Source organism: Triticum aestivum, chromosome 2A, assembly GCF_018294505.1.
Source record: "Triticum aestivum cultivar Chinese Spring chromosome 2A, IWGSC CS RefSeq v2.1, whole genome shotgun sequence".
Taxonomy (NCBI): Eukaryota; Viridiplantae; Streptophyta; class Magnoliopsida; order Poales; family Poaceae; genus Triticum; species Triticum aestivum.
This window is the reverse complement of record NC_057797.1, coordinates 325,622,682-325,648,155: the sequence shown is the minus strand read 5'-3', so window position 1 is coordinate 325,648,155 and position 25,474 is coordinate 325,622,682.

Genomic DNA, 25,474 nt, shown 5'->3' with positions numbered 1-25,474 from the left:
TCATGTTCTCCCAATCTGTCTCATCGGCTTGTGATCTTGCCATGGTTAGCAGCAATAGAAACATAAAAGAATATGATCCTACAGACTACTAGGAAGTGGTGGTGGTGGTGGTTTATCACAAATCCGGCAAGCGAATCTCAAATTCTTACCAGTTCTTACACAACAGCAGGTGGTGATTGCAACCATCGTAGTCAAAACTCTCAAAGATTGTATAGGGTGATTGCCAGGTGGTGTCAAATGCACGATGTAGATGTATGTGGAGCTGGGAAGGCTTAGCAAAAATGTCAGCAATAATCAATTCAGAGATGCAAAGTTGAATAAATGCTCAACGACAGTACTGTGCTGGTCCTAGGCTAGACCGTGCTAGAGACGCGAGCCTAGAACACTAACAAAATCACGGCGCTGCACGTAAACAAGGGAAAAGCACACTCTGGAACTTTTTTTCGCTCTGTTTTTTTGGCGCTCCTTTTTTTGTGCTCCTCTTTTTTTTGGTGCGAAAAAACACTATAATGGAGAGTGTCTCAAAACTCTTCCCTTGTCAAACTGACAGGATGGGATGGTGGCTATCGTTTTGGAGGAAGTCCACTTTGCCGATCCGACTACGAACGTGCGAGGACGTCGCGCCTTAGAAATCGCTAAACCAACTCCGAGAGGTTATTGACCACACCGGAGCACGATCAACCTGACAACGAAGGCCTATTTCCTGCAAGAACAAGCAAGAAACTAAGATTGCAATATGGATATTGCGAATATTAGAGGAAAGCTTTATTGATCAAAGGTGGGGTTCTATGACGTCTTGGTCTAGTCGTTGGACACAAACGAAGTACGCGAAGTTGCAGCTATGGCGAACTTTTAATCTAAACAAAACCCAAAGTCTAAACGACGCCCTAAGGGTTGTATATATGGAGGAATAGGAGGGAATTTTGTGGCCCTTGGAGGAGCGGTCCGAAATCAACCCTAACTCTTGTTCCCCCCCCCCCCCACATACGGACTCTAAAAACAGCCTATACTTAAGTATTTCGAAAATACATGGGCCTGGCCCAATAATAACATGACGCAACACCTAGAATAGCCTCCGGAAGAAATTTATGAAGTGGCATCTTGTATATTTCGTCCAAGGCTTCATGCACTCCTTATGGTGGCTTCAAAGTCCTGAAATCATCACTTGTAACTCTGTTCTTGATCCCCTTGCGCATGCCATCATCTCCATGCTTGGTCTTGCTTCAGTGTTCATCCCTCTTATCCATGCCAGGCCTTTCATTTGTAAGCAAAACAAATGTATCCAATTTAGGCAGCATCATATTCTCATGAACATTAGAATCATTACCAAGAAACGAAAGTACCTGATAATTTAATTGGCGTGCGCGAGCTCTAGTAATTGGTCCAGTATGTATAGCAGCAGGGGCTGTGGGTGTAACAATCGTATTGATGTCCTCATCACACCCGTTGTATGCGAATGTTAGAATCTATCGCACCCGATCATCACATGGTGCTTCGAAACAACAAACCTTCGCAACGGCGCACACTATGGGAACACATTTCTTGAAATTTTAGTGAGGGGTCAGCTTATTTATGCTACGGTCGTTCTAAGAAAATAAGATATAAACATGATAAACATCACATGCAAATCATAAAGTGACATGATATTGCAAATATCATCTTGCGCCTTTGAGCTCCATCTTCGAGGCGCGACATGATCAACATCTCACCAGCATGACACCATGATCTCCATCATCACGATCTCCATCATCGTGTCTTCATGAAGTTGTCTCGCCAACTATTACTTCTACTACTATGGCTAACAGTTAGCAATAAAGTAAAGTAATTACATGGTGTTTATATTGACTCGTAGGTCATACAATAAATTAAGACAACTCCTATGGCTCCTGCCAGTTGTCATACTCATCGACATGCAAGTCGTGATTCCTACTACAAGAACATGATCAATCTGATACATCACATATATAATTCATCACATCCTTTTGGCCATATCACATCACATAGCATACCCTGCAAAAACAAGTTAGACGTCCTCTAATTGTTGTTGCATGTTTTATGTGGCTGCTTTGGGTTTCTAGCAAGAATGTTTCTTACCAACAAAAAAGCCACAACAATGATATGCCAATTTCTATTTACCCTTCATAAGGACCTTGTTCATCGAATCCGATCCGACTAAAGTGGCAGAGACAGACACCTGCTAGCCACCTTATGCAACAAGTGCATGTCAGTTGGTGGAACTTGTCTCACGTAAGCGTACGTGTAAGGTCGGTCCAGGCCGCTTCATCCCACAATGTCGTCGAATCAAAATAGGACTAGTAACAACAAGCGAATTGACCAAATCATGTCCCACAACTACTTGTGTTCTACTCATGCATAGAATCTACGCATAGACCTAGATCGTGATGCTACTGTTGGGGAACATAGTAATAATTCAAAAAAAATTCTACATGTCACCAAGATCAATCTAGGAGATGCTAGCAACGAGAGTGAGGGAGTGAATCTTTGTACCCTTGAAGATCGCTAAGAGGAACCGTTGCAAGGAGTGCAGTTGATGGAGTCGTACTTGCGGCGATTCAAATCGCGGAAGATCTCTTTGTACCACATCTCCTCCTTCTTGATCCAGCAAGGGGAGAGGAGAAGTTGAGGGAGAACTCCGGCAGCACGACGGTGTGGTGGTGGAGCTCGTGGTTCTCCGACAGAGCTTCGCTAAGCTCTACGGAGGAGGAGGAGTTGGAGGGGGGGAAGGGCCGTGCCAGGGGAAGGGTGCGGCTGCCCTCCCACCCCCTCACTATATATAGGGGGAAGGGGAGTGGGGGTCGGCCCCTCCTACATGCGCCTTATGCCCTTTGGGCGGGTGCACCAGCCCACTAGGGGGGCTGGTTCCCACCCATATCCAGCCAACTTGGTCACCCGGGGTAGGTGGCCCCACCCGGTGGACCCTCGAACACCTTTTGGTGGTCCCGGTACAATACCGATAACCCCCGAAACTTTGGATGAACCACGATGTCGGGGATTCAATCAATCTCGTATACAATTCCCTTTGTCCATTGGTATGTTACTTGCTCGAGATTCGATCATCGGTATACCCATACCTTGTTCAATCTCGTCACCGGCAAGTCTCTTTACTCGTTTCGTAACATATGATCCCATGGATAACTCCTTAGTCACATCGAGCTCATTATGATGATGCAATACCGAGTGGGCCCAGAGATACCTCTCCGTCATATGGAGTGACAAATCCCAGTCTCGATTAGTGCCAACCCAACAGACCCTTTCGGAGATACCTGTAGTGCACCTTTATAGTCACTCAATTACGTTGTGACGTTTGATACACCCAAAGCATTCCTACGGTATACGGGAGTTGTATAATCTCATGGTCTATGGAAATGATACATGAAAAGCTTTAGCAAACGAACTACACAATCTTGTGCTATGCTTAGTATTGGGTCTTGTCCATCACATCATTATCCTAATGATGTGATCCTGTTATCAACGACATCCAATGTCCATGGCCAGGAAACCACAACCATCTATTTATGAACGAGCTAGTCAACTAGAGGCTCACCAGGGACATGTTGTGGTCTATGTATTCACACATGTATTGCGGTTTCCGATTAATACAATTATAGAATGAACAATAGACAATTATCATGAACAAGGAAATATAATAATAACCATTCTATTATTGCCTCTAGGTCATATTTGCAACAACTAGCGCAAGCTAGCCCTCATGTTTGGATACTTTAGAGTTATTTGAGGCCAAACTAGCTCAAAAAGGGATTCTCGACTGAACAATCAAAAAGGGGTGTGTTACATTACTGTTCATATAGTTGCATGCGCACAACATCATTTTTTATCATCATATCTTCCTACACTAGCAACAAGATTCTAGTACTGATGTATGAACCAGTTCACATGCCTAGTAGTAGGAGTACTATGTAAGTTCAAGTGGCTGTCATGTTTCGCACTCCTCTGTCATAAGAGTGGAAACGCTTGCTGTAATCAATTTTTTCTAGAAACTGTTGACACGGTCTACCATGCGGATCCTCCTCGACGGTCGTCGGGAACCTTGCTACTCACTTTCGCCGACGTGTGGGATAGCCACATCGGGGTACACTTTACATGCACCAAATTACTCCGTACTAGAGTGCACAACTGCACGGTAGACTACACTGTCAGATTTCGGGTTCCACAGACCCTTAAGAGGTTCGGACTCTGGGGTGCGTGCAAAGAACTCAACCTCCCTAGTCTGCTAACTCGCCAATCTCGCGGCCTAGCTCTACGAGCAGGAAGGAAATGGGACATAGTAGTTTACCCATTTTCAAGCCACCATGCGGTGTAAAACCCTACTCCTGCTTTGGGGTGGATTGTCCTCGAAGGGCTGAGGATGAACGAGTATAGTGGGAAACAACCTCGGGAGGAGGTGTGTTCTTGTGCTCGAGTGAGCTGGTGGGTGTGAGAATGATCTCAATCATCCCCCTCTCACGGTGGTGGTGTTGCTCTACTTATAGTGGCCTTGGTCATCTTCCCAAATGAAGGCAGGAAGGGATCCCACAACTGCCAAATTTGGAGGGAGACAACTAGTATAGGTTATCCTGAGAAAAGTAGTCTTCTCCTAGAAAAGCCTGTGGTCGTGACATCGTGGTGGGCTCGGTGATGACCTCCATCCTGGCGGTCTTGGTCTTGTTGCACGGGAATGGAAACCTTTGGATGATTCCTCAGGACTCCGCGCCTGTGCTTGCCTCTTTAGCACCAAAGATGAAACTGGTGCCCTACGCCCGCTGGCGCCCGCCTGACTTGGTCGTCATGGCTCACGTCATCCGAACCTCGTGAGGTGGGGCTTTCATAAAAATCTCCGCTCCTCAGGAGCCAGCCTGAGGAGGACGCTCCTCGTGGAGGTCCTGGTGTCATCTGCCTCACGAGGGTCTTGAGTTGTTGATGCTGAATGTGGGCCGTACCAGGTCATCGATGAAGCCAGACCATGGGCCGCAGGAAGGCAAGTCTAGGTACCCCCGTTCACAGAATGCTGACAGTAGCCCCGGGCCTAAGGCGCGCTCGAACTTGGCTTCGAGGCGAAGCCAAAGGGCAAGTGCAGAGCACCGCGGGCCCTAACCGCCTGTGGCCTTGGTCGACGTGTGGCTCTTGAAGGGACGTGGGCGTCTCCGCTTCCCCACACAGCCTCAGCAACTGCCCCGGCTTACAAAAGGCTGGCGCCTGCCGCTGAGCCTTCATTGCCCTTCCTTCATCTTGCTCCAGATCCCGTTCGCTCCCTGCTCCATGCGCCCCCGGATCTGCTGAATCTTTCCCTAAGCTCACCGCCGACAGCCACCGACATGGCAAAGTTGTCAGCCCCTGCCGCGCACTCGGCCTCCTAGTGTGAGCCTACCCTGAGCGCGCCCATCATTGCCAAGGAGAAGCACCTCGCCACCGTGCTCCCGCTGATGGCGGGCAGTGGCAATGAGGGGTGGGTGGGGACACGACGCTTCGGGCTAGCTTAGCCAATTCGGAGACCTTGGGGGAGACATTTTACCCTTTCTTTCTGCACAACGTCTTCGCGGGGCTCGTCCCCCTTTCTCCAATTTCTCATTCGCCTTTCTCGACCAGCACAAAATCCATGCACTAGTACGCGTCGGTGCTATACAAACGGTTTTTAACCCCTTTCCACGATGGCATTTGGAACCGTCGCCTAGTGAGTGACGGTGATAGGGAGGTCCCTCCCACACGACCCAGAAACCGTCAGGGATATGCCCTCCAGGCACACACGCTCGGCAAAATGAGTTTGTGTGCGACCGGCGAGCGCTCAAATACGGAAATACGTACAATAGAGCTAAAAATACAATTATACAGGTGAAATTGTTTCCGGTCGCAAGTACATCCCACACATGCAGTCCCTGCTAAACATTTCCGTTCATATGTACATCCCACATAGTAGCTCCAAGGAAAACCTTTCCGTTCACAGGTACATCACACACAATTTTTCCCGTTAAATCGTTTGTGATAGTGTTGCCATTGTAGACGATATTAACAATTTTATCGTTTGCGTCACTGAATGCATCACACACGGTCCGTAGAAGAAACTGTGTGGTGAAGGCTATTCATCACACACAATTTGTATGTGGTAAACGTTTGCGCAAGGTGGCCTAACGCAAATAGTTTTCAAGAGAAAGTCATGTGTGACTGTTCATTGATCCAACACGGTTTATTCCTAGAAACTCTATGCGTTGCCTAAGGTCATCGCCCGAATTGTTTGCAATTGCAAAACCCAATTAGCAGGCTAATTTCCCTATTATTAATAATCCATTTATTAATCTAATTGGCATTCATATTAAGCACATAATATATTTCATTTCCATATTAAGCAAGCAGAATTTCATAATTGAAATACAACAGAGTACAACATGATATAGCTTCAGCACTCAGCTACCCCATTACACAACTGCACCAGCACCAAGTTTCACATGAAACATGTAGAAACTTTCAAAATTAGCATCATAGATGGTATATAGACACATGCATCTCATCTGGAAAACTGTTGAAGCGGAAGGCGAATATTGATCCTTCATTCATTGTGAAGGTCTTTGCAACTTTAGGCTAGTGCATGTGGATGATTGACCGTTCGTCCTTTGTCCTCTTCAGAAACACTTCAATATTGAATAGTGGGTGTTGTATGAAAACCTTCCTCGCCGCCTGACCATAGTGGTTTGAAAGGTAATCATCAGTGAACTGCTTTGGAAAGGCCTGAAAACAAGGATGTGCATAAATATCTTCTCTATATTGGAAATGGGGCAAAGGAATTAAAAAAGGCAAGGTATAATAGTTAGTACCATCTTGTAGTGAACTGATGTCTTCTTCATTGTGCAGACAAAGATCTTACTGTTTTTTGTCGCTAATTTCATTATCCTAACAATCTTTCTGAGTTTCTTGACTTGATTGATATTCATGGACAACTCATTTCCCCATATGCAAAAAGGGTCGAACAGTGGGTCAAAACCTCTGACAGCAGGACCTACATGTGCAAGACCAAATTGTTAAAAACCTAAATATTAGAATGGTTCCTGAGATTGCACAATAATGTGCTATTAGACAACAGACCATGCACGTGCAGTTAACTAAACACCACAACAAATGAACTAAACATTAACGAAGCACCACATTGCACAATATAACATACTCCTAATAGAAGATCAGACAGTTAACCAAACCAAGCATGCTAGACAACTTGGAAAATTGCACCCTGAAGAATTGAACATCACATTTGCAGAATTGACCCAAACAGTTAACTGAACACCATATTGCACGACATATAGAACATATACTCTAGAGCAGAAGATTGCATGGTAAAAGTAAATAGCACAATTCACTAGAATTTGTTAAGGAAAGGCAGTAGCTAGCAAATTGAACATGGGTCCTTATAGTGATCTAATAAGACAAGCTACTCCTCATTTTCGGAGATATCGATGACGATTGGATCCTTAGACATGGAAGAGGGCAAGGCCTCCACTTCGTTTGTGCCCTCGTCGTAGTGGTGAGTTGCCTGAGCCGCTCCAGGCACCAACCTGTTGGCTCTCGAGATGAGGTAAGCACGTGCCCACTGAGAAAACACCTCGTTGTCTTCATCGAAGGCACTGGCAGTGGCCTCGAGAAAACGCCACGAACTGTCGTTCAAAGCAGCCAACCGCGTCGCGGCGTCGGAGCGTGAGGCATTGAAAATGGCCTCGACGGTGAGGTGCTACTCCAAGATATGGGGGTCGGCACGAATGGCAGCCATCGCGACCTCATCGACGCGCGCGGTCGCGATTTGCTTCTCCACTGCCAAATGCTTCTTGAGATCCTGGCTATACTGCGTGCACCATGGCTTAGGGTGGCGCTTATTTGGTGGAGGGGTCGGTGATTTGCGTGGAAGGTGTCGCGCTCGCGCCGGCGGTCGGGGCATGTGGGATGTGGAAGGAGGAGGAGGATGGGGGTCGGGTGTGGATTACCTACCTGGATAGGTGAGGCCGAGCGGCGTGAAGGAGGATCGCCGGTGACGAGGTGGTGCTGCAAGCAAGGAGTGAAGGTTTCAACTTGGAAAGGAAGGCGGAAACATGGGAAATGTGGCTTTTGGTAAGGGGGAGGGGCGGGGAGGTAAATATTTCCGTGGAAGCAGAAAATTTGGAATCGCTTCAGCGAAAAAATTAGCGCAAAGTTTCATCATACATGGTCCCTTATTTAGAACTATGTATGATATGTGAACATCACAAACGATTCAGATAGCTTAACCCGTGTGTGTTGAGTTTGACCGTCAAAAATTTTGGTTCGAATTTCCCTGGTTACAGTGGTCATCCACATCATTGCATAATTTGGGTACACAAAGGATACTACAGCACACCCACACTTCTTAAACCGGCAAGTTCAGCAATTAAACAGAGCTACCTGACCAAAACATTACTCTAACAAATTAAAGACCGGTGCTCTTTATTAAAAAGAACAAAGAGTACTACTATGACTGGTGCTCGACGATCGCCGCCTCCGCCTCCATGTCCAACTCGCGCCTGAACTCCTAGGGTACGGGCTCCATGGCATCCATCGCACCATACTCCACAAGCATCTTGCCATCCGCGTCCACCATCTGCTTGGAAAAGGCGGCCACGAGCTGGGCGTGGGCGGCCACGATCTGGGCTTGGACGGGCTCCTTCGTCACAAGGTATGCAGCGGAGGAACGGACGGCTGCTCGAATGCTCTCGCCGATTGCCAGCTCTTCAGCCATAGGTTCCCGACCATTGTCGAAGAAGCTTCGATCGATTTGTGTGGTGATCGCCAGGAGCAGGGCTTGGGCGGCGACGACATGGTCGTGGGCAGCCTCCATCAGGGCTAAGGCCGCCGCTGCGAAATGGACAGCTGTTGTGTTGCTCTCGCCAGTTGCTATCCTTGAGGCAGATGTTGCTGCCGCCACCTGAGAAGCAACAGCGGCCGTTTGGGCTGCCTTTGCCGGCTGGTCGCAGATTGCGGCCGCGCTCATGCACCTTCTTAACACGCGCCTGGCGGCTGCGGTCGTGCCCTCACCGGAATGGGCCACCGAAGTTGCCCTCACGACGCGGGTCCACGTGCCCATATTTCACCGGTGACGATTGAATAGTGAAATGATATTTGGGGAGCGAGCTAGTGTGCTTGAGACGCCGGCTGTGGACTGTAGCCGATGCACCTTCTCGCACAAGCTATAGGCGTACTATACACCAACGGTGTTCCAGGATATTTTGTGCTGCATCTCACATGGTTGGTGATAATAAACTGTGTGTGATATACTTGATTTTTCATCTTGATGTGAATTACATAATGGGGTCACAGCGGCAATGGAGGGTGTTTGAATTCCTAGACCTTTTATCTGCAGTGAACATGCAACTATATGTGTGTCATGAATGAATTGGAATTAACTTAGTTTTCTATGCATTCATGTGCAAAATTCAAATTTGAACTACATCCACAGCTCTAATGCATATAAATTGGTTGAAAATTAAAATATGTGTCCATGGTTGCATGCTTAGGTCCCAAGCAAGAAATGGGAAAGAATGTCAGACACCCTGCCACGGTTACTCGGCCGCAAACATTGAGATACCTGGTTTTTAAATTCTAGTAAATCCAAAGCTCATCTGAAATTCATGAAACTTGGCATGCTATCATGGAGCGGCATCAACATGCCGTGGTAAATTTTTTGTCCCATTTTGGGCAGGCTTGGGCATATGCTTCTCACAAACCAGAGCTTCTCACAACAAGCATGATGGTTTCGGTAGGGAACGTCCCACCTTTGGGGACGAAACAATATCCATTGCCTCTTATTGCTTTCAAAAATTTTCTCGTGTCAACATAGAACAACAGGAGTGTTGTGTCAATTTTTGGGATTTTTCGGGGTTCGTTTGGACATTTTTATGCATTAACTGAGTTTTCATTGCATTTATGTGCATAATTCAAATTTGAACTACATGCACATGATCTAATGCATATAAATTGGTTGAAAATTCAAATCTGCGTCCTTGGTTGCGTGCTTAGGTCCCATGCAAGAAATGGGAATGAATGTCAAACACCCTGCCATGGTTACTCGGCCGCAAACATTGACATACCTGGTTTTTAAATTCTAGTAAATCCAAAGCTCGTCCGAAATTCTTGATACTTGGCATGCTATCATGGAGCGGCATTAACATGTTGTGGTAATTTTTTTCCCATTCGGGGCAGGTTTGGGGATATGCTTCTCACAAACCAGAGCTTCTCACAACAAGCCTCATGGTTTCGGTAGGGAACGTCCCACCTTTAGGGACGAAACGATATCCATTGCCTCTTATTGCTTTCAATTTTTTTCTCGTGCCAACATAGAACAACAGGAGTGTTGTGTCAATTTTTGGGATTTTCGAGGTCCGTTTGGACATTTTTATGCATTAACCGAGTTTTCAATGCATTTCTGTGCATAATTCAAATTTGAACTACATACACATGCTCCAATGCATATAAATTGGTTGAAAATTCAAATATGTGTCTTTGGTTGCATGCTTAGGTCCCATGCAAGAAATGGAAATGAATGTCAAAAATCGTGCCACGGTTACTCGGCTGCAAACATTGATATACCTGGTTTTTAAATTCTAGTAAATCCAAAGCTCAGCCGAAATTCATGAAACTTGGCATCCTACCATGGAGCGGCATCAACATGCCATGGTAAATTTTTTGTCCCATTTGGCGCAGGTTTGGGGATAAGCTTCTCACAAACAAGAGCTTCTCACAAGAAGCGTGATGGTTTCGGTAGGGAACGTCCCACCTTTGGGGACGAAACAATATCAATTGCCTCTTATTGCTTTCAAATTTTTTTCTCATGTCAACATAGAACAATAGGAGTGTTGTATTAATTTTTGGGATTTTTCGGGGTTCGTTTGGACATTATTATGCATCAACTAAGCTTTCAGTGCATTTATGTGCACAATTCAAATTTTAACTACATGCACATGATCTAATGCATATAAATTGGTTGAAAATTCAAATCGGTGTCCTTGGTTGCTTCCTTAGGTCACATGCAAGAAATGTGAATGAATGTCAAACACCATGCCACGGTCACTCGGTTGGAAACATTGTGATACCTGGTTTTTAAATTCTAGAAAATCCAAACCTCGTCTGAAATTCATGAAACTTGGCATGCTATCATGGAGCAGCATCAACATGCCGTGGTAAATTTTTTGTCCCATTTGGGGCAGGTTTGGGGATATGCTTCTCACAAACCAGAGCTTCTCAAAACAAGCCTGATGGTTTCGGTAGGGAACGTCCCACCTTTGGGGACGAAACGATATCCATTGCCTCTTATTGATCTCAAAATTTTTCTCGTGTCAACATAGAACAACAGGAGTGTTGTGTCAATTTTTGGGATTTTTTGGGGTTCGTTTGGACATTTTTTATGCATTAATTGAGTTTTCAATGCATTTTATGTGCATAATTCAAATTTGAACTACACGCACATGCTCTAATGCTTATAAAAGGGTTTAAAAATCAAATATGTGTCCTTGGGTGCATGCTTAGGTCCCATGCAAGAAATGGGAATGAATGTCAAACACCCTGCCACGGTCACTCGGCCGCAAACAATGAGATACCTGGTTTTGAAATTCTAGTAAATCCAAAGCTCGTCCAAAATTCATGAAACTTGGCATGCTATCATGGAGTGGCATCAACATGTCATGGTAATTCTCTTGTCCCATTTGGGGCAGGTTTGGGGATATGCTTCTCACAAACCAGAGCTTCTCACAACAAGCGTGCTGGTTTCGGTAGGGAACGTCCCACCTTTGGGGACGAAATGATATTCATTGCCTATTATTGCTTTCAAAAAATTTCTCGTGTCAACATAGAACAATAGGAGTGTTGTGCCAATTTATTGGATTTTTCAGGGTTCGTTTGGACATTTTTATGCATTAATTGAGTTTTCAATGTATCTATGTGCATAATTCAAATTTGAACTACATGCACATGCTCTAATGCATATAAGTTGGTTGAAAAATCAAATATGTGTACTTGGGTGCATGCTTTAGTCCCATGTAAGAAATGGGAATGAATGTCAAACACCCTACCACGGTCACTCGGCAGCAAACATTGAGGTACCTGGTTTTTAAATTCTAGTAAATCCAAAGCTCGTCCGAAATTCATGAAACTTGGCATGCTATCATGGAGTAGCATCAACATGCCGTGGTAATTTTTTTTCCCATTTGGGGCAGGTTTGGGGATAAGCTTCTTACAAACCAGAGCTTCTCACAACAACCGTGATTGTTTCGGTAGGGTACATCCCACCTTTGGGGATGAAACGATATACATTGCCTCTTATTGCTTTAAAAAAAATCTCGTGTCAACGTAGAACAACAGGAGTGTTGTGTCAATTTTTGGGATTTTTGGGTTTCGTTTGGAAATTTTTATGCATTAATTGAGTTTTCAATACATTTATGTGCATAATTCAAATTTGAACTACATGCACATGTTCTAATGCATATAAATTGGTTGAAAAATGAAATATGTGTCCTTGGGTGCATGCTTAGGTCCCATGTGAAAATGGGAATGAATTTCAAACACCAGGGCGCTGTTGATTGCAGGCAAAACGTTGAGATACTTTGTTTTTAAATTCTAGTAAATCCAAAACTCGTTTGAAATTCATGACACTTGGCATGCTTTCATGGAATGGCACCCGACATGCTGTGGTATTTTTCATGTCCATTTTGGGAGAAGGCGCACTCGAATAACGGCCAACAAAGGCATTTTGAAAAAATAGCTGCCACATTAATATCTCAAACGGTTGTATAATTCAAACCGTGTGTGTTTTGTTAACCATTCACGTGATGTCATGTGTCTTCGTTTTAATGGTAGTAGGAGGTGCCGTGCGGACAGCTGCTTGACCTTGACTGAATGGGAGGTGTGCAAGCGGTGTGCTGTGCGCAGACTGACCGAGAGGCAGGCAAACTGTCCTCCAATGCGCAGGCTCACCGGGAAGCTGATACCTCTCCAACGTATCTATAATTTATGAAGCATTCATGCTGTTATTTTATCATTCTTGGGTGTTTTACAATAATTTTATAGCAACTTTATATCAATTTTTGGGACTAACCTATTGACCCAGTGCCCAGTGTCAGTTGCTTTTTTTGCTTATTTTTTACATCACAGAAAATTAATACTAAACGGAGTCCAAGCACCGCAAAACTTTTTGTGCATTTTTTATGGGCCAGAAGACTCCTGACGGGCCAAAGAAGCACCTGGGGGTGCCCCGAGGGGGGCACAACCCACCTAGGCGCGCCCAGGTGGGTTGTGCCCACCTCGGTGGCCTCCCGCACCCCTTCTTTGCACTATAAATTCCCAAATAATCTGAAACCCCTCAGGGTTAACCTATGATAGAGGCGAGGGTGTCCCGATCTTTCGATGAGATGATGACTATCGATTTGGTGGAGACGACTTTGACGGTCCGACTACAAATGTGCACGACGTTGCGCCTTAGCAATCGCTAAACCAATCTCCTGATGTTACTGACGATGCCAGAAGCACGGTCAGCCTGACCACGAAGGTCTATTCCTGCAAGAAATCGAAGAACGAGCAAAAATATGATAAAGCAATCTGAATATTGCAAATATATATGAAGTATTGATAACGGTGGGGATCCGTAAGCGGTCTTGGTCTGGTCGTTGGACACAAACGAAGTACACGAAGTTGCAATGGCTAACATTTAACTAAACAAATCCCAAGGAAAAGCTACTAGATGGATCTACTTATATAGGAGCAAGGGGTGGCGGCCAAGGAGGTGGAAGGACATCCCAAGGCAGCCTAAAACTAACCCTAGGTCGTACAAGGCTCATGGGCCCAAGTGGAGGTGGTGCAACACCTTTGGACTTGTTGTTTGACTCGGATTCTGCTGCAGCGTCAGATTGTTTCGTCGATATCTTAATGCTCCGGACGAATTTCAAGGTGATTCCAATTGGGTTGGAAAGAGCATGAAATATACTTTCCAGAAAAAAGAATCACCCAATTCGGAGTCCGTATGAAAAAGTTTTTGACGTTTTGAGTCAGGTATGTCTGTGTAGTCCGAATCTGAACACGTGAGAGACTTGGACTCTATCTTCTCTTGGCCCAAAAGTGACGTGAGAGGACTTTTTGAACATAACCTAAACTTCTCCTTTTCCCTTATCTTCATATGTGGATTGTACAAATGTCCCATACACCTACAATTAGACAAAACACAAAAGTTTGTGAAGTACTTTTGTTCTAGATAACATAAATAGATTATTGAATAGTTTGCACTAGAAATCACCTGACAAATATGCATGTATGCAATATTTTTGTCGTATTCAAGGTAGTCATGTCCACATCAACCTAGATCAGAAGTTTCGCTGTCGCGGAGCTCCATAGCCACCGAAAACCAATCTAGACCCGTTCCGGCACCCTGCTGGAAGGGTGGAATCATCTCCGGTGGCCATCTTCATCATCCCGGCGGCCACCATGATGAGGAGGGAGTAGTCCACCCTCGGGGCTGAGGGTTTGTACCAGTAGCTATGTATTTAATCTCTCTCTCTCTCTCTCTCTCTCTCTCTCGTGTTCTTGAGTGTCACGATCTTGATGTATCGCGAGCTTTGTTAATATAGTCGGATTATATGGTGTTTTCCCCTCTCTATCTTGTTCTGATAAATTGAGTTTTTCCCTTTGAGATTTCATTGTTATCGGATTGAATACTTTTATATATTTTAGAACACTTGATATATGTCTTGCAATTGAATACTCGTGGTGACCATGGAGTATCGTATTGATTCACTTGATATATGTTTTGGCACTCAACTCCCGGATTCCCGAGGTGACATTGGGGAAATCTATGCATAGGGGTTGATGCACGTTCTTGTCTTTGTTTCTCCAGTAGAAATCCTAGGGCACTCTTTGTAGTTCTTTGTGTGGATTGAGTATTATGAATATGAATATGCTATGGCGTTATTCTAGTACGAACTCTAGGATAGATCGAACCGAAAAAAACTTTGTGTTATTTTAGTACGAACTCTTGAATACATCGAGCAGAAAGAATAGCTTTGAGGTGGTATCATACCAACAAAATTCTATCTTTTGTTCTCCGCTAATAGGAACTCGGGAGTGATTCTTTGTTGCACTTTGAGGGATAATTATATGATCCAACTATGTTAGCACTGTTGAGAGATTGCACTAGTGAAAGTACGGACCCTAGGCCTCATTTTTAAGCATTGCAATACCGTTTTTGTGCTTGTTTACTATTTTCTACCTTGCTGTTTTTATTTATTCAGATTATAAAATTATATTTCTACCATCCATATTACACTTCTATCACCATCTCTTCGCCAAACTAGTGCACCTATACAATTTTCCATTGTATTGGGTGTGTTGGGGACACAAGAGATTTCTTGTATTTGGTTGCAAAGTCGTTTGAGAGAGACCATCTTCATCCTACACCTCTCACGGATTGATAAACCTTAGGTCATCCACTTGAGGGAAAATTGCTACTGTCCTACAAAACTCTACGCTTGGAGGCCCAACACGTGTCTACATGAATAAAGTTGTGTAGTAGACATCAAGCTCTTTTCTGGCACCGTTTCCGGGGAGGTGAGTGCTTGATGGTATATCATTAGATCTTGCAATTGAATCTTTTAGTTTCTTATTTTATCACTAGTTGATTTATAAAATAAAACTACAAAAAAATAGAATTGAGGTTACATCATATTATTCATCTTTATAATGTATTTCGTGAAAATGATGGAAAGGAAAATTGTGCTCACTTGATAGAAGAAGAATTCAATAGAATGTTTGGTATAAATGATGAGGATGATTGCAATGTTTTTAGTATGAATTCTTTGAATATCCATGATGCTAATGATATGCAAAGCCATAAGCTTGGGGATGCTATGTTTGATTAAGATGATATTTTTAGCCCCCGAAGATTTGATGTGCAAATTTGTTATAATGATTGCATGCCTCCTATTTATGATGATTATAATGATGAAAGTATATTTGGAGATGTCTTGACTTTATTTAATGATGAATCCACTACTTTGGAGGAGGTTTCAATTGATTATGATAGCAAAGTTGCTATCTATGATGATTATGGTGGTGACATGTATGCTATAAAGAATAATGATAACCATGAAACTTGTCATCATGATTTTAATTGTCACTCTCATGATAGTTATTTTGTTGAGTTTACTCCCACTATTATTGATGAGAATAAATTTGCTTATGTGGAGAGTAACAAAATTTCTATGCTTATGCATCATGAAATGAATGATTTATGTGATAGTTATATTGTTGAATTTCTTCATGATGCTACTGAAAATTACTATGAGGGGGGAACATATGCTTCTACATATTGCAATAATATCAAGTTTCCTCTCTTTGTGTTGAAAATCTTGAAGTTGCACTTGTTTTGCCTTCCTATGCTAGTTCATTCTTGCTCCCGTGAATTATTTGCTAAAAAATCCCTATGCATAGGAAGTGGGTTAGGCTTAAATGTGCTTGCCATGTGTTTTATGATGCTCTTGTTATGTTTCAATTCTTTACTTTTATGCGAGCACCATTGAAATCATCATGCCTAGCTAAAAGGCATTAAAGAAAAGCGCTTGTTGGGAGACAACCCAACACTTTGACCTACTGTTTTTATGTGTTCACATGATTATGCTGATGTATTGATCATGTTTTATTGCTTTTGTTTCAATAAATTGCCAAGTAAGACCTTTGGGATGGCTTACGGTGATAGTTGATTTGATCTTGCTGAAAAACAGAAACTTTTGCACTCACGAAAATAATTCTAGTTTTTAACTGAATAGTGCTTTTGAGTTGATTCTTTTTTAAGAAGATTAATATACAAATTGCTTAGGTTGTCCTAAAATTTCAGAATTTTTGGATTAGCATAAGTATGGTTTGAGTACAGATTACTATAGACTGTTCTGTTTTTGACAGATTCTGTTTTCAATGCATAGTTTGCTTGTTTTCTAGTTTCTATGGCTTATGTTGCTCAATGTAAATTGTAGAAATGATATGCTGCAGTAGACTTTGTGTGTAAACAATTACTAATCTTGTCTTTGACAGTACCAAAAGTGAAAAGGTTTGCTCTTTATCATACTAACCTATCTCACAAAGTTCCGTTAAGTTTTGTGTGATTGAACTTTTCAAGTTTTGAGTGAGATGTCGATATGAGTAGAATGAAGAATGACAATACCCTAAGCTTGGGGATGCGCAAGGCACCCCCAAGGAAATATTCCAGGAAGATCCAAGCAACTAATCTCGGTAACCTCACTTGGAGCTATGTTTTCATTCATCACATGATATGTCTTTTTCTTGGAGCGTCAATTTATTTTGTTAGGATTTGCTTGCTGTTATTTAGAATAATGTTTTGCATCTTTAATTTAAATAAAAGTGACAATGATATCTTTTGCCATGCTTATTTTACAAGTCTACATGTTGCTGTTTGAAAACAGAAAGTTTACCGTTGTGTTCTATTGACTACTTCAGTTTATCCATCAGTTTGGGGTGACAAGTAGTACTAAAAAGCAGTTTAATCCCCAACTTAGCCCATAAACATCTCCAAAAGTGGTTAAGAAATTTAGTATCATGATCTGAAACAATAGTATTTGGCACACCATGCAAGCGAATAATTTCACGAAAGAACAAATCAGCAACATTAACAGCATCATCGCTTTTATCACATGGTATAAAGTGTGCCATTTTCGAGAACCTATCCACGACAAAAAATATGCTATCGCTCCCCTTCTTTGTTCGAGGTAAACCTAAAACAAAGCCCATAGATATATCCTCCCAAGGAACACTAGGTACAGGCAAATGCATATATAAACCATGAGGATTGAGTAGTGACTTAGCTTTTTGACATGTAGTGCAGCGAGCAACAAATATGTAGCAAGTATATCATCCGTATTCTTGACGCCAAAGTGTCCCATTAATCCTCCTCCGATAGAGGCGGGGTGTCCCGATCTTTCGATGAGATGATAACTGTCAATTTGGTGGAGACGACTTTGACGATCCGACTACAAATGTGCATGACGTTGCACCTTAGCAATCGCTAAACCAATCTCCCGAGGTTACTGACGATACTGGAAACACGATCAGCCTGACCATGAAGGTCTATTCTTGCACGCAATCGAAGAACAAGCAAGAATACGATAATGCAATCTGAATATTGCGAATCTCTACTCCTAATGGAGCAGTTGGTAGTCACCGCCGGTCAATTTTCGTCCCACCTCCCCTGGGTTTTTTGGTACCTCCTCCCACCTCAGACTTAGCCACCATAAACCGACAAAACCTTGTGCTGAGGTCCCAACCCGCACCCATGCACGTACGACTGAAAAAAGATCTACAATGGTTAACCAATGAAAAAAGACCTACAAAAACTAACCAGCGACAAAAAAACCTAAACCTATTGCCCGCACGTACAATCGACGACTCCTGCCCTAGAGCGAGGTCTCCCTTCGCCGCCGCCCTTCATCCCTTCGCCACGGCCGCTCCACCCAGAGCCGCCGTCTTCCTCGCTGTCACCACCCTCTTCCCTCCCACCCCGAGCCGCCGTCTTCCCCGCCCGCGCCGCTCTCTTCCCCGTCGGTGCTGCCCTCCACTCACCTTCTGTTCTTCAAGCGGGGACGCCCCAGATCGAGTCAAGCAAGCCACATCTCCTTGATGTTGTTGTCCTCAATAGGCTAATGACTCGAGGCATGCTGCTAGCACAATTACAGAAGGCCATACAGTCAGCGGCAAAGTGCTCGCCATCGCTAATGATTAACTGCTGAGTATCTCCATTGGGGGGTACGTATTCCTCTCTCTCTCTCATCCTCCCCTTTTCTCTTAATTTCTTTTGTGCTTCATTTTTTGATCTAGTTTTTCCATGCTTATATTCGATAGATTTAGCTACCTGCTCAAATAAGATGGTCAATAGTTGTTCCTGTGATCCATTCTATGGATGAAGAAGGAGAAGACGAAGGAACACAATAATTTCTGTGTCATATTATTTGTTTCTGATGTGGCTACTCTAGAATACAATTTTTGGGCGAGAGATCAGACTTTCAGGTTGGGTGCGGTATTATATCTCATCAGATTCAGTAACCAGCATGGAATTAATTTTAATTTTGTTCTTCATCAGATAAGTAGAGCCATGCTTTACCCCAATCTTCATTTTATGAATCTCAACTTCAAAAATCATGATAGTTGCACTGTATTTTGTTGAGTCCAACATAAAGCTGAGAGCAGAGTACCTACTTTGTCTTGGTATATCAAAATAATAAGGAATATGTGAGATTAGGTAAGCCAAATAATTGGTACTTGCTGAGGCTACAAAATTATCTTAATTCTTCCATTTAGTAGTTCACTGAATATTAAACAATGATGTATCTTCCACTGGGGAGTTGTTTTATGTAGCCCGAACAACAAACAGCCTATGAACTTCTAAACCAATTCTTTTTTTATTAGGACCCTGCTCTTTTAACTGAAAAACTGGGAGCACTAGTAGTTCTTCACAAGGTAATCACCTCCTATGAATGTTTGGTGGTGCTGCTCCAATTTCTATTGCATTTCTTCTGATGTATGAATGGATTATTTTCCTCATTTGCTAATTAACACAACTGGCCTAATTCTTGAGAATAGATATTTTTGTAGTGCACAGTATGATTTTTTAGTTACCCTCCTTATGAATAGATTTTTTGTAGTGTACAGTACAATATTTTTTCAGGGTTGCATGTTGCTTGCTACTGCTACTGCTTGTACAATTGTGTTGTTTTGTAATATTTCTTAACTTATAAGAGATATGGCCATACTGAGATTTTGCTATGGGCAGGAAAGTGGATTGGACAATGCCGCTAGCTCGGATGGTGCCCCATATGGATGTCGATCATGGGCGACGTGAAGAGGGACAAGGTAGAGAAAGGGTCTGGTTGGCGCCGCATTAGAGGTGAGAGAGGGGGCCGGGGTTGCGTCGCCGCCGAGATGCGCGAGGGGATCGGAGCTGTGCCAAGCGGATTCATCAAAGCACTTCGCTCCTGCTGCCTTTGGCTTGATGCTTAGATGGATTGATGCGTAAGTTTGAATCCTTTCATTTTTCACTTCTCTAATGGGTGGCTGATGGCCTGATGCTTTGATGGATCGATGCATGCTAGAACTGGCTGATATGTGCGTGTGTGTGCACATTTTTTTCTTGTGATTTTTGTAGAGATTGGCTCATGCTTCTCTGCTTATGGATATCTTCTTTCTTCTGTACGTGTTTCTCACTCTGTTGCTGAATGATCTGGTGAGTTTTTCTTTGTGGGCTTATCTGATGAAATTTACTGCTACTTAGATCATGCACTGACGCTGCCACCAGAAGATAGCTCATAGATGCATGTGTTTGCTTTTGAACATGGTGCGTAATCTTGTGGTTTGCCAACTGTCACCTTCAGCAATTTCAGTTCAACATGTCTTGGTTTCTGCATTCTAAGTTCAGAGTTCTACATGGTGGAATGGTTAGTATATGGGAGTTTGCATCTACAGTTGCATACTGTAGTTCCATTCCGTCCTTCCTTATTCGGAGATGAACTGAACCTCTCATTTTTCATGTACTTTTGGGAGATTGTGGGGGCGGGGGGGAATCAAATGATACCACATTAGTATAGTAGAACGTACCACTTCCTCTTAAGATTTCAGAAATGACATGTCAAGGACAAGGTATAGAGCTCCGAAGAGTATTCTCCTTCCATCATCGGTTGCTAAATCAGTAATGCCCAGCGTTGTGTGCAATGGAGCCCTTACTGCTATTCACAACTGAACTATTTATTATATTTTAATCCTTCAGATTTGTTGGGTCAGGGATCCTTCAGATTTGTCGGGTCAGGGATCCTTCAGTTTTGTTGGATCAGAAGAAAGAGCATCGGGACTTCAAGGACGATGTAGATTGTCGAAGGCTAAGTTACAGAGTGCGTGGGCAGCAGTACCAGAGCAAGAACCTCGCGCGTGACGGAGTTGCTGTGGTAAAGAAGCAAAACTCAATGACTAACTCTAGAAGCTCTGGTCACTCTCTTAAACATCACTAATGTAATCATATCTCACTCCATTATGCAAATCTTATTTCTGATTTTTTTTATTCCATTTCATTTCTTGTACCTTTTTACAATGTGTTTAGTGCATATGAATGAAGTATATTGATTTATCTTCTACCTATGGTTTGCTGTGCTTTATTGGTGCTCAACGTTTTTAACAGGTTGGCATGCATATTACTAAATTTGGTCAAGCAACCCGCCAACAGATACAAAGAAGGTGAGTTTATAATGTGTAATACCCGTTTCCTTTTTCTTTATATCATGCAATGTGCAATATTTAAGTGGAATTCAGTTATTGATGTTTGTTTTATGCGGTTGAAAAAACAATCTCAAATTTGGTGACCCTATGTTGCTGGTTTGGTTATGATAAATGCTTGTTGAAATGAGCCAACTGATTTTTTTTTCTGCTGTATGTCACCCTTGCGTGATGAAAGTTATATTGTCTAAGCGACGACTTAATTGATTATAGTTCTCTTTATCCCAGAAAGGTGCTATGCAACAATACAAAATTGCTTTTGTTTGCAGGGTTATATGTCTTATGATCATCTTGATGGCATATATGAGGACCTGCAATACCGAACCTGGAAGTTAGTCGTTGAGGCAGTGGTCATGGTAGTGATATCTACTGCCAGAACATAAACATTCGGCCCTCCTTTTTGCCACGAAGGATTATGATCAACTGGACTTGCAGAACCAGTTAATGGCATGATGCTGGCAGTAGTAATGGAGGGTTGTTATTTCGGGATGGTAAATTCTGAATTGGAAATGATATTTTCTAATGTATTCATACAGTTAGATAATATCATATAGATTTTCTTCTCTTACCTAGAACGTCTGCCATGTAAAGCATGCTTCCCTTTGATTTGCTGTTGTGCTAGGAATAGGACGGATTGGCGTCCTCTTTTCATGAAAAACACTGACACAAAGTTTTTGGTTTCTGACGTACAAGGATTATTTACTATGAACAAATATTGCAATGTTCATTGGTAGTACTGTTTGTTGAGGCGATGCCTCTGCCACAGGTATGCAATTATCATTGGGCCTTCAACTATTTTTATTTGATGTATATGCTTCCAAACACTACTTGTTCCAGTACTACATACTAAACAAAAACATTTTCCTTATATGCTAGAACACGGCATGGCTAATTTAGTAATTGCACTACATTCCTAATAACTTCTAAACTTTTGGGAGGCATGGCAATGTTCTTTGACGTCGTTGTAAGGGACGAGGACATTTTGTGAGAGAATGCCAATCTCAGCGTGTGATGATTTCTACTGAGGATGGTGGGTATGAGTCCGCTAGTGACTATGATGAGGAGACTTTGGCTCTTATTACACATGAAGAACACGGTGGAGAGGATTCTGATCATGAGACACAATACATGGCTGCTGAAGATGCTGACAGGTATGAATATTTAGTTGCTCAACGTGTTTTGAGTGTGCAGGTTACACAAGCTGAGCAAAATCAGAGGCATAATTTGTTCCATACAAAGGGAGTTGTGAAGGAACATTTTGTTCGCGTCATCATAGATGGAGGGAGCTGCAATAACTTGGCTAGCATGGAGATGGTGGAGAAGCTATCTCTCACCACAAGACCACATTCACATTCTTACTACATCCAATGGTTCAACAACAGCGGCAAGGTTAATGTAACATGTACTGTTCGTGTGCATTTTAGTATCTCTACATATGATGATTATGTTGATTGTGATGTGGTACCTCTGCAAGCATGTTCCTTATTACTTGGTAGACCATGGCAATTTGATAAAAAAATTGTACACCATGGTAGAAACAATCACTATACTCTTGTTCATAAGGATAAAAATATTACTTTGCTTCCTATGACTTCTGATTCCATTTTGAAAGATGATATTAATAGAGATAATAAAGCAAAACAGGAGAAAAATAAGAGTGAAAATCAGATTGTGGCAAAAGAATTTCAGAAACAAATGAAGCCTAATAATAAACCATCTAATGTTGTTTCTGAAATTAAATCGAAAAGTGCATGTTTACTTGCCACCAAATCTGATATTGATGATCTAGATTTTAGCAAATCTGTTTGCTATGCTTTTGTGTGCAAAGAGGCATTATTTTCATTCGAGGATGTGCCTTCCTCTTTGCCTCCTGTTGTCACTAAAATTTGCAGGAGTTCGCTGACGTCTTTGCACAAGACGTGCCAGAGGGATTACCACCTATTCGAGGGATTGAGCATCAAATTGACTTAATTCCCGGTGCATCATTACCCAACCGTGCACCATACCGTACCAATCCAGAGGGGACGAAGGAGATTATGCGTCAAGTATAAGAACTGCTCGACAAAGGTTATATACGTGAATCCCTTAGTCCTTGTGCTGTTCCTATCATTTTACTGCCGAAAAAGGATGGTACGTCGCGTATGTGCGTTGATTGTAGAGGCATTAATAATATTACTATTCGTTATCGTCATCCTATTCCTAGGCTAGATGATATGCTTGATGAATTGAGTGGCTCTACAATATTCTCCAAAGTTGATTTGCGTAGTGGATACCGTCAAATTCGTATGAAATTGGGAGATGAATGGAAAACAGCATTTAAAACTAAGTTTGGATTATATGAGTGGTTAGTCATGCCTTTTGGGTTAACTAATGGACCTAGTACTTTCATGAGATTAAGGAATGAAGTTTTATGTGCTTTCATTGGACGATTTGTGGTAGTTTACTTTGATGACATATTGATTTATAGCAAATCTTTGGAGGAACATTTGGAACATTTACGTGTTGTTTTTATTGCTCTACGTGATGCACGTTTGTTTGGTAACCTTGGAAAGTGCACCTTTTGCACCAACCGAGTATCTTTTCTTGGCTTTGTTGTTACTCCGCAGGGAATTGAAGTTGATAAAGCCAAGATAGAAGCTATTGAGCGTTGGCCGCAGCCCCAAACGGTCACACAAGTGAGGAGTTTCCTTGGCCTTGCTGGATTCTTGATGCGGAGCATCCTATGGACATCACCATGTCAAGAGTCCATTTGGAAAGTGACACATGCCACATCTACTTCATGCATACAAAGGTGAATCATCTCCTTTACACATGTCCCCTTGTACCTTTTGAGGATGGTATACTACTTGACCCCTCTCTCATGTGCATATATAGGTGTGAGCGGAGCTACACATTCATCGAGGAGGAGTTGAATAAGAAGAGAACATCTACACCATTCAAGAGGCAAACCTGGAAGCGGAGAAGGAAGCGCCAAGAAGAAGGCAGCAGCTCCCAGGCGACCCCATGCGCACGGGCCCCTCCGACCCCGTGCCCACGGGCCTCCCAGGCTGGCGGTCCTGAAGACCCCGCGCGCACGGTCGTGTACCGTGCCCATGGTGATGCAGAGCATCCTTCCATCATCCCCATGGACTCTACACCGACATATCAAGCCCCACGTGGACCTATGACAAGAGCTAGAGCATGTGCTTTGGAAACCGAGGTGAACTCCTTCCTACTTAGCTTGCATATGGATACGAATGGAACATTGTTGCTACCTCACCAAGATACGCTATGTCTCATTAGGTACGAAGAGGAACACCACCAAGAGGCTCAGGAGCACCCCCAAGGAAAAGAGGAACCACCCCAAGGCCACGCAAACCAAGACGGAGTGCAACATCAGCAAAACTGGAAGTCCCAGGTGACCCCGTGCGCACGGGCCCCCGAGACCCCGTGCCCACGGACTATCTAGGGAGTTGACGTTGGAGCACCCCGTGCGCACGGTCCTGTACCGTGCCCACGGACCCCCATACGCACGGGCCCAACTTACCCCGTGTGCACGGGCCTCCCAGGATGGACGGCTGAGATCCCCAAACCAAGCCCCTCTTCATCTCTTTCGACCCCAAGACTATATAAATCGTACCTAGGGCTATGTTTAGGGTTAGCAAAGTATGAGATGAGATATTTCTGATCTTTGCTCCTTCTACCTTCCCACTTGTGGAATCAAGGCCCCTTTTGGGAAGAATTCTAGTGGATTTCAAGACCTCCTCTAGGAGAAGACTATCTTCAAGACCTCCTCTCCTAGGAGTGAGAAGAACTTTCCCATTGTATCTTTCCTTTGATTGTGTTTGTGACTTGTGGATCTTGTATTGCTATTCTAGTGGATGTGTAATTGGGGAATTGTTTGAGTGATTTCCTCTTTGTGTTCTTGAGAGTTTACCCTTTCCCCCTTCCAAGTGTGAAAAGATCCCCCTCTAGGATTTCATCCTATATCATTTTGGTATCATGAGCAAGGTTGATTCACATCTTGGACTCCCATCCCCCCATTGCTAGCTTGATTTTGTTTTTTTCGTCCAAATTCGAAAATCCCCACAAAAATAGCCCAATTTTTTTTTCTTGCTATTTGTTGGATCTTGTGAGATTTGGTTGTTTTGATCCACGAATTTGGAGTTTGGCAAGTGGATCTACC